The 8,968-nt window shown below is 35.0% G+C and overlaps 1 long non-coding RNA gene across 1 annotated transcript; it reads left to right on the forward strand.

Moving 5' to 3' along the window:
- Window positions 1-1,801: 1,801 nt before the first annotated feature.
- LOC122467102 lies at window positions 1,802-8,212 on the forward strand. Its single transcript, XR_006292839.1, has 3 exons — window positions 1,802-1,910; window positions 4,879-4,932; window positions 7,605-8,212. It is a non-coding gene; the product is annotated as an uncharacterized LOC122467102 (long non-coding RNA).
- The last annotated feature ends 756 nt before the right edge of the window (window positions 8,213-8,968 follow it).

The following is an 8,968-nucleotide window of genomic DNA, read 5'->3' on the forward strand; positions in this document are numbered from 1 at the left end:
CAGCGGCACCTGCAATCCATTTCTCCTCCAATCTATGTCTCTACACTTCCTACCTTCCTGGATGTGGACTCTTCTCTCCTTCTAGTTGTGTAGTTTGTTCTGTCAGTCTTCAGATCGATTTTTTTGGGTATTCAGAATGATTTGATAGTATCTAGGTGTGCATGAGGGATGAAACAAGCCTGTGGGTCCTCCCACTATTCTGCCATCTTAGCTCCCCCCACCACACACATTCTTGGACACAGACAGCAACTTTCTTTTTCCTTGCATATAGCAGCCAGTACCATAGAAGTATCCTTGCTGACACTCTTGTACTCTTCCAGAGGTCCCAGCACAGAATTCTTTAGGCAAATTTAAAATGTCCTGACCTCTCCCATGTCTCTTCATGTAGCATATCATTACTTCTGATTTATTTACCTTTTTATAATGAACTGAATATCTTTTAAATTCATAAAATACTTTGTAGTAAGAGTCATCTATATTATGTCCTCATAGTCTATTTCACATTTAGGGATGTTCATCATTCAAAGGCTTATATATATTTCCTTTTGCAATTTTTCAATTTGTGTTTATAGTAGTTACTAAGCTGAAAGTACTAGACCACAAAAAATATCAGAACAAAAAAAGTATATACGAAAATAATTCTTCTGTCAGCAGATGAATATACTTTATCACCTGATATCTTCAGATTTATTTAATTGAGAGACCTTCTAAGAGTAAGTAAAGAAATATTTGATGTGTACTTTGAGAACATTATCGTTCAAATTCTGAGTTGTAGAAGTAATACTAACCTCTTTTAATATTGCTAAGGTATCACTCTTTGCTGTCTTTCTCTTATAGCAGGAAATTATTCTTAGTCAAAATATCAGGTCATTGATGTTTGAATAACCCCTTCTTCTGAGAATTAGCTTCCAATTTCAACTTATTTTTCTTTCTCTAGAAAGATATTTATAGCATAAGTGAATAATTTTTCAACAAGTGAAGAATTTAAAGGATAAATGTTACTCTGCTTGTGAAGTTTGTCTATGTGCTTCCCTTAAGTCGATAAGAGAATGTGTGGTAAAACTGTGGGTGTAACAGAAGGTGCTCAGACTGTCATAAAGCTGGAAGATATGATGGAAGATCCTTCTATTCTTAGCAGAAAGCAGACAGAGAGTGCACAAGAGAACTGCTACTCTTCAATGAGAGAAAGGACAAAGAGCTAAAGAATACTGGGAATAGTAGCATGGAGAAAGATTTGTCATTCTTTCTATATCAGATGATTTTTCATAGAAATCAATAGATTATTTTTATTACTTTAGGAAAAACCTGACTGTGGAGAAACTTCCTGCACATTCATGGAAGTCATAATTCTAATGTCCTTGAAACTCTTACCTTGTATGAATGTAATAGATGAGGATAACTTTTTAAAACAGTACTTTGTTTCTCATAAGAAAGTACTTTGTTTCTCATATCTTATTCCTCATAAGACATGGCTCTTTATTTTTCCAGATATATGTAGCCAATAATATTTCAATAAAAACTAAATAACTTTTATTTAGATATTTGCATGAAAACTTGAAAGTGCATTTGTTTTTTCATAGAAAAATACTTATTTCTTTGAAATGATTTGAGTGGCTAGATTTAGTTATATATATATATATATATATATATATATATATATACACACACATATACACATGACATAAATATAAATATATATATATATATATTTAACAATTTTTGAGGAGTCTTCAATGCGTTCAGTAATGTATAGACCTTTGAAGCCTATGATTTTATGTTATGTATATTGTATAATGAGGTAACAATTATTTTCTTGATAACTGGTATCAGAATTTCCCTTATAGGAGAAACCATTTTCTTTAGGAGAGTGCCTCGATGAATACTCTTGGATTGGGTGAATCCTTGTAAAGGTAGTGTCAGACAATGACAAAGTGAAAGTTAAGTGGAGAAAAGAAGGGAGGTATGGGGAAGGACCAACTAAATGAAGAAAGGCTGGCATTACATAGGGTAAAAAAACTAGTCAATCTCCTCATTTAGCGGATTGGGCAAAGGACACTTTAAAGGTAATGAGCCCTGGTATTTTAGTTGAAATAGCTTATAGTATTTGAATTTAAAACACTTCTTAGTCTTTCCTAGGAAGTTTAAAAAGTCTACTACATTCATAGATTGTGTACATACTTCTTATGGATACACAGGCTTGTAGAAATAAAAGAAAGGATTGAGTGTAATACATGGGTTATTGCAGTACTCAACAATATTGCTATTCAAAGTGTAGCCCACAGACCAACAGCTTTATAAAAACTTGGTAGAAATGAATATTATTAACTGCCACCCCAATTACCAACTCAGGATTTATATTTTACTAAAATTCCCATTTGATTTTTATGTATATTTAATTTTGAAAGCCCTGAACAGAACCTCCAAACTTCACACACATTAGCAGACAGCAAGGAAGCTTCTGTGGGCATGCAGAATTCACACACATTTGAAGTAAATCTTTGGACTTTCATGACTCATAAATGCTTGTATCAGAATGCAAATATTAATGCAAATATTACTGGAAACTCAAAAGACAGCTGGCACAATCCTACCATTGAAGACTGACTTAAAGTCTTAATTCCTGGAAATTTAAGATTTGAGTAAAGATAACTTTTTCCCCCAATGTTTCTGTGTACCTGTACTTTCCTAGGGCATGGAAGGAGAAAAATCTGCACAACCTGGCCCAGAAAGCAAGGATGGAGAGGGAAAGTAATTCTGGAAAACACAACTTTATGAAAAAGTTCACAGACACCATCTAGGTTGCTTACACCTCTAGGTGGAAAGAATGGTACAAAGTGAGCCCAGGCAGGAAGACTGCGGTCAAGTGGAAGTAACATTAAAAACTATTCTGGGGGCACCTGGGTGGCTCAGTTGGTTAAGAGTCCGACTTTGGTTGGGTCATGATCTCACTCTTGTGAGTTCGAGCCCTGAGTTGGGCTCTGTGCTGACAGCTCAGGGCCCAGAGCCTGCTTCGGATTCTGTGTCTCCCTCTCTCTCTGCCCCTCCTCTGCTCGTGCTCTGTCTCTCTCTCTCTCTCTCTCTCTCTCTCTCTCTCTCTCTCTCAAAATAAATAAACAAAACAAAAAACCAATTTTTTTAAAGATACTATAAAAAAAAAAAAACTATTCTGTAGGGTGGCACCTGAGTGGCTCAGTTGGTTGAGCGTCCGACATCAGCTTAGGTCATCATCTCATAGCTTGTGAGTTCAAGCCCCACATCGGGCTCTGTGCTGACAGCTCAGAGTCTGGAGTCTGCTTCTGATTCTGTGTCTCCCCCTCTCTCTGCCCGTCCCTTGCTCACCCTCTGTCTCTGTCTCTCTCTCCTTCAAAAATAAATAAACATTAAAAAAAAAAAACTAGTCTGTAGTCAGAGACTAAGTAAGTTTTTTTTAACTTTTGGGTAATGACATTACCATTTTAAGAGTATTTCCAATAAAGTGTTTAATAATTTTTTTCACATTTACGGAGTTTACCTTACTGATGATCTCATGACTTATAAGTTATTAAGTCAAAGAAAATTAAGAATATGGTGAAAGAAGAGGCAAAAGTCCTCAAATATAGTCCTAGTATTGGCTCAGAATATTAAATACAATAGAAAAACTCTTGTACCTTTACTATTGTGTTTCATCATTAACACCAACCTTAAAGAGGTTTATAATTACATTCTAACCTAATGTAGTGCGATACATTTGTTTGCTCTATATTGCTATGGCCAAAAGGTTACTGAAATAAATTTTAGTTGAAATGATAATAATGTTTTATTTATTTATGTTTAAATTTTTTAATGTTTTTTATTCATTTTTGAGACAGAGACAGAGCATGAGCAGGGGAGGGGCAGAGAGAGAGGGAGACACAGAATCTGAAGCAGGTTCCAGGCTCTGAGCTGTCAGCACAGAGCCCGATGCGGGGCTCGAACTCACGGAGTGTGAGATCATGACCTGAGCTGAAGTCGGATGCTTACCCAACTGAGCCACCCAGGCGCCCCTGATAATAATGTTTTAAGGAAGCTAAGAATAATTTACATTTTAAAAATTTTACAAAAAGCTTTCATTTGTAAACAATTTGGAAACATTCAAAAATGTTAGGTGTCATTAATATTAATAAGCTTGATTTTTATGTCATGAAGTAAAGCTTGGATCTTGCCCTGAATATTTTTCTGAAATGAAAATTGCTAAAGGGTCAAAATAAAATAATGTGGAATACTCCTTTTGACAAAAATTGTCCTCATTTGTATTTCACTCAGTGGAGACACTATAATACGCTGTTACACTGAAGTCAGACAACCTAGGTCAAAATTCTCATTTAGTATTGTATAGTATCATAACCCCGTACAAGTTATTACTCTCTGTGCCATAGATTCTCGATCTGAAAAGAATAACATTTTTATAAATATCTAATCAAAAGACTGTATAATACGCACAACACAATCAAGCAAAACTAACATATAAGGGCTTGTTAGCTCTTTTATTAAATATATGTACATTTTACCACCACCCCCACACAGAGATATATAGAGAGTCCTAAATTCATTCACCATTAGTTTATTATTATTTTTTTTGTTCATAAATTCATGAGTTAATTGTAGTCTATCTGGCATCCTCACACCAAAGTCGAGGTAAAACCACATGTTCTCATCAAGTTTCTAGCTCCATGGGATGTTGATGATGTTTGGAAAATTTTTCATCAAATGGTACTTGAAAAGAGCCCATCAAATTTTTGGGAATTTTTACAAACTTGAAAGAATGAGGTGTGAATTGGTGAGAATGGGAAGAGAAATATACAAGAGGATGCCTTTAATGTTTCAAGAGTTTTTGTTTTTGTTTTTGTTTTTGTTTTATAGGAGCGTGCAAACAGGGATGTTGCTGGAAGGAATATGAAGTCATTGAGAACTTTTGTAAGTGTGGTAGCAGGTTTTCATGCTTATGGGAATGATCACATAGAGGATGAAATTAATGAAGCAGGAGTCCATGGAGCTGCCAAGTAATAGATCAGTGTCCTTACAGCTATGTTCTCTCCTCTTAATCTTTCCAACAGACCCCTGAACAATACATACTGAAAATTTGATCATGTCATTTCCCTTGCTTAAATCTGTGTTAATGACTCCCCACTAATTTCAGGATGCATTTTGGACTTCTGGCACTGATCTGTGTATTAGATATACAGAGTTGAACAAATAGTGTTAGCCCTTGCCCTAGTGGAATTTATAATCAAGTTGGAAGAAAAGGCAAAAACCAAGGAGCCAAATAAGCTAAAGGAGTGCTGGGAGACAGAAAGGCTAAGCAGTATTTGTATGCGTTTGAAAACAATGCAGAGGGAAGAAGGAGAGCAGAAGAGAAACTAATGGAAGGACCAAAGTCCATAAGGAGAGAGGGGCTGAGTACAGAGTACACATGAAATGAGTACTTTGAGTAACAGGAACAGAATTCTGTTGCAGAAGGAGGGAGGAAGAAGAAACCCATTTGCTACTGTTAGCCCCAACTTTCATAATCTACATGAATTGAACTTTTTTCCTTATTCCTTTCTCTCTTTTTTAAAAAGTTTATTCACTTAATTTGAGAGAGAGGGAGAGTGATAGGGAGAGCAAGGGAGGGGCAGGGAGAGAGAAAATCCTAAGCAGAGTCTACACTGTCAACACAGAACCCGACGTGGCGCTCAAACTCACGAACCGTGAGATCATGAGGTGAGCTGAAATCAAGAGTTGAATGTTTAACCAACTGAGCCACCCAGGCGCCCCCATTTCCTTGCTGATTTTAAAATGGATCATTCAAGCTTCTAATATAATAGAGATTAAAATGAACAAATATATAAGTCATTTTCTCTGTTGCCAAAGCCCTACTAGGGGGGCCTGTAGCTTAAGGACCCGTGCTAGTCTTTTATGAACCAAATAAATCACTTCCCTGTGTATAACAATTAAAGGCCCAAGCCAACAATACCACCTGTCACATTTCAGCCCATAATACTTGTTGCTATTAAGTGTGACTTAAAAACCAATATCCAAATCTCATAAGAGTTGTGATTTCCCCACAAGGTGTTTTTGTTTTGTTTAGTTGTTTCCTCCCATGTTAATCGCTAGACATATTAAATTCACTTGAGCTGTAAATTTAATTCACTACTCTGCATAAATCAGCCAACAAAATGGGAATTGGATTGGAACGATTATATTAGCATATTATCCTCCCTTTGGAGTGCAGTGGGTGGCAAAGTCAAAGAGGTCAAATCACCACAGGGAAAAATTTAAAAGAAAGGGAGAGAAGTCTGTTTCATTTCTGCACCAATAATTCTTCATCAACATAATTCTTTATACATCTGTGTTAATGTTTCTAAAACACAAGTAAGACTTTGTCATTCCCTTTCTTAAAGATCATGAAGTGAATTCTCTAATTTTCAGTCTCTTTTTATAATATATATCTGTTTAGATATAGATATGTCCTTAATATCTAAGTCGATATGCCCTTAATAAAATGCATAAGCTGCTTCAAATTCTGCCATAGATTCAACATTAATTCCTCTTACTCACAGTCATATGATTATATTCTTTTTCTATATCAAGACTTTCTGGCTTCACATACCGTTTTCCTCTGCCTAGCTATCCTTGTGTTTTTTTGTTGCTGTTCTGTTTTGTTTTGTTTTTGTTTGTTTGTTTTCATTTTCATAAACTCCATTCAACTTTCAATGACAGGTAATGATAGTACTTCATCTATGAGGCTCAATGGACATGATCACTCCAGTGAGGTTTGAATATTTCCTTAGTTCATTTTCCTGGCCTTTTTCCACATTGTTGTGACATTGTTTCTCAAATGCCTCACCTCCATCAGGACAGACATTATCTTTTATTTTTATATTTCTAGTACACAGTGATATGTTTGATATGTAGAAGGTGTTCAATATATTTTTGTTTAAACGGTGATAAGAAGCTGGAAGGAAGATACTTAATTTTTTGGCTAGCCAAGTAGACGAATGAAAATACTATTAAACAATATAATGAATATAAAGCTAAAATACACATTTTGCCATTGAAGATTGTATGTTCATTCTAGATGTTTTGAGATTGAGACTTGGTGGTGATAAGTAAAGTTTGTTTGACAAATGTATGAATCTATATGTTAGTACCATTCTCTAAATGCAAGATAAATAATTGGAGGGAATCAACAAGTAAGTGGTCAACAACTATATTAGTATATATTTTGTTAGTGGAGAGTGCCTATGTAAAACAAAAATATAGTAAGTTGAAAATACTGATGAACATCATTCTTATGGGATATTAAGAGGGAGATAATACAGAGAAAACTTTTTTTAAGTTTATTTATTTATTTTTGGAATTCTAAACCCAAGGTGGGGTTTGAACTCACAACCCCGAGATCAAGAGTCACATGCTCTTTTGACTGAGAGAGCCAGGTACCCTAAGACAGAGAAAACTTAAAACATATGAGAGCAGGAGAATCAGGAACGGTTCACTCATGAAAATCCAATATGAATTTCCACAAGAAAGAATTGAGCCATGAGCACTGTACAAAGCAGAAAGAACATGTAAGTAACCCTGACGGTGATTTTGGATTTGGCTTTTAGAAGATGTCATCCAGGATGTGGAGATGTAAGAATGGGTACCAGAATTCTGCATATTGAGGACTGAATAGAAGATGAGAAAATGAAGGTAATGGTGAATGTTATTGCTTTTGAGCATTTGGATATATTTACCATTTTTTGGTTCTCTTGATTATTTACGTAGATCCACTTTTCTATCTGATACTATTTTCCTAGGCCTGCAGAACTTGCTATAATATTTCTGGTAGTGAAGATCTGCTAACAGTGTTTCTCTAAAAAGTTACTTTACCTGTGTTGTGAAAACACATTTCAAAAGGTATAGTATTCTAATTCAGCAGTTTCTCCCCACACCACTTCAATTCTTTAATGTATTGCTACATTGTCTTCTACTTAATTATGTCTGACAAAAAGCCGATTCTCATTCTTACTATTTTCCCCTCTTTATATAATTTGTCTTTTATTATTTAATGTTTTTCAGATTTTCTCTTAATAACTGGTTTCTACCAGCTTCATGTGCTTTGCTGTGGTTTGAAGTTTATGATATTTGGAGCTTAGTTTCTGATTCTCTAGGCTTACTGATTTCAACAAATTTGGAAAATCTCCAGCAGTTATTTATTCAAATACTTTTTTTTTTTTTTGCTATTCCACCTCTCCTTCTGAAACTGTTTGTGTGTGTGTTACATCATGTGATATGGCACTACATGTTATTGACAGACTTTATATTTGTTGCACATACATTCTTTTGGAAAGGTCTTTTGCTATACATTTAAACTCATTCATTTTCTCTTCTGTGTGGCTTCTGTCTTTTTTTACGGCCCTTCAAATGAATGTTTTCATATATAATATTTTTCATCTCTAGAAGTTCCATTTGGATCTTTTTTATTTTCTCTCCTCATCATGTTCATTCATGAGTAAATGGTATATTCTTAGAATTGCTCTTTTAATGTCTTTTTCTGTTAATTTCATCTTATTTTTCATTTGTATGCCACATTCCTGATTATGGGTGATATTCACCTGCTTCTTTATAAGGGATTCTGGGCACTGTTGATTGACATGTAAAAGTGTTGAATTTTGTGTTACTCATTTAAAAAGTGGTTGATATTTTCTGGAAGGTAGTTATATTCGTGGCATTAGTTTGCTCATTTTGTCACAGCCTTCATTCCAAGACTCATTTAGCCTCATTAGTAATAAAAACCCTGCTGAGGTCTACACTGAATGCCCCATGTATTCAGTGAGAATTCTCCATTTTTGATAGGTGGAACTCAACTGATTACTTGAAATATATGAGCTCTGGGAATTATGTAACTTATAACTTTTTGGTAATTGTTCTTTCCTTGGATCCTATTCTTTCCTAATCTCATGTGTTCTCACCCTATGAATGAGTAGAC

This window comes from Prionailurus bengalensis, chromosome A1 (assembly GCF_016509475.1).
Source record: "Prionailurus bengalensis isolate Pbe53 chromosome A1, Fcat_Pben_1.1_paternal_pri, whole genome shotgun sequence".
NCBI lineage: Eukaryota > Metazoa > Chordata > Mammalia > Carnivora > Felidae > Prionailurus > Prionailurus bengalensis.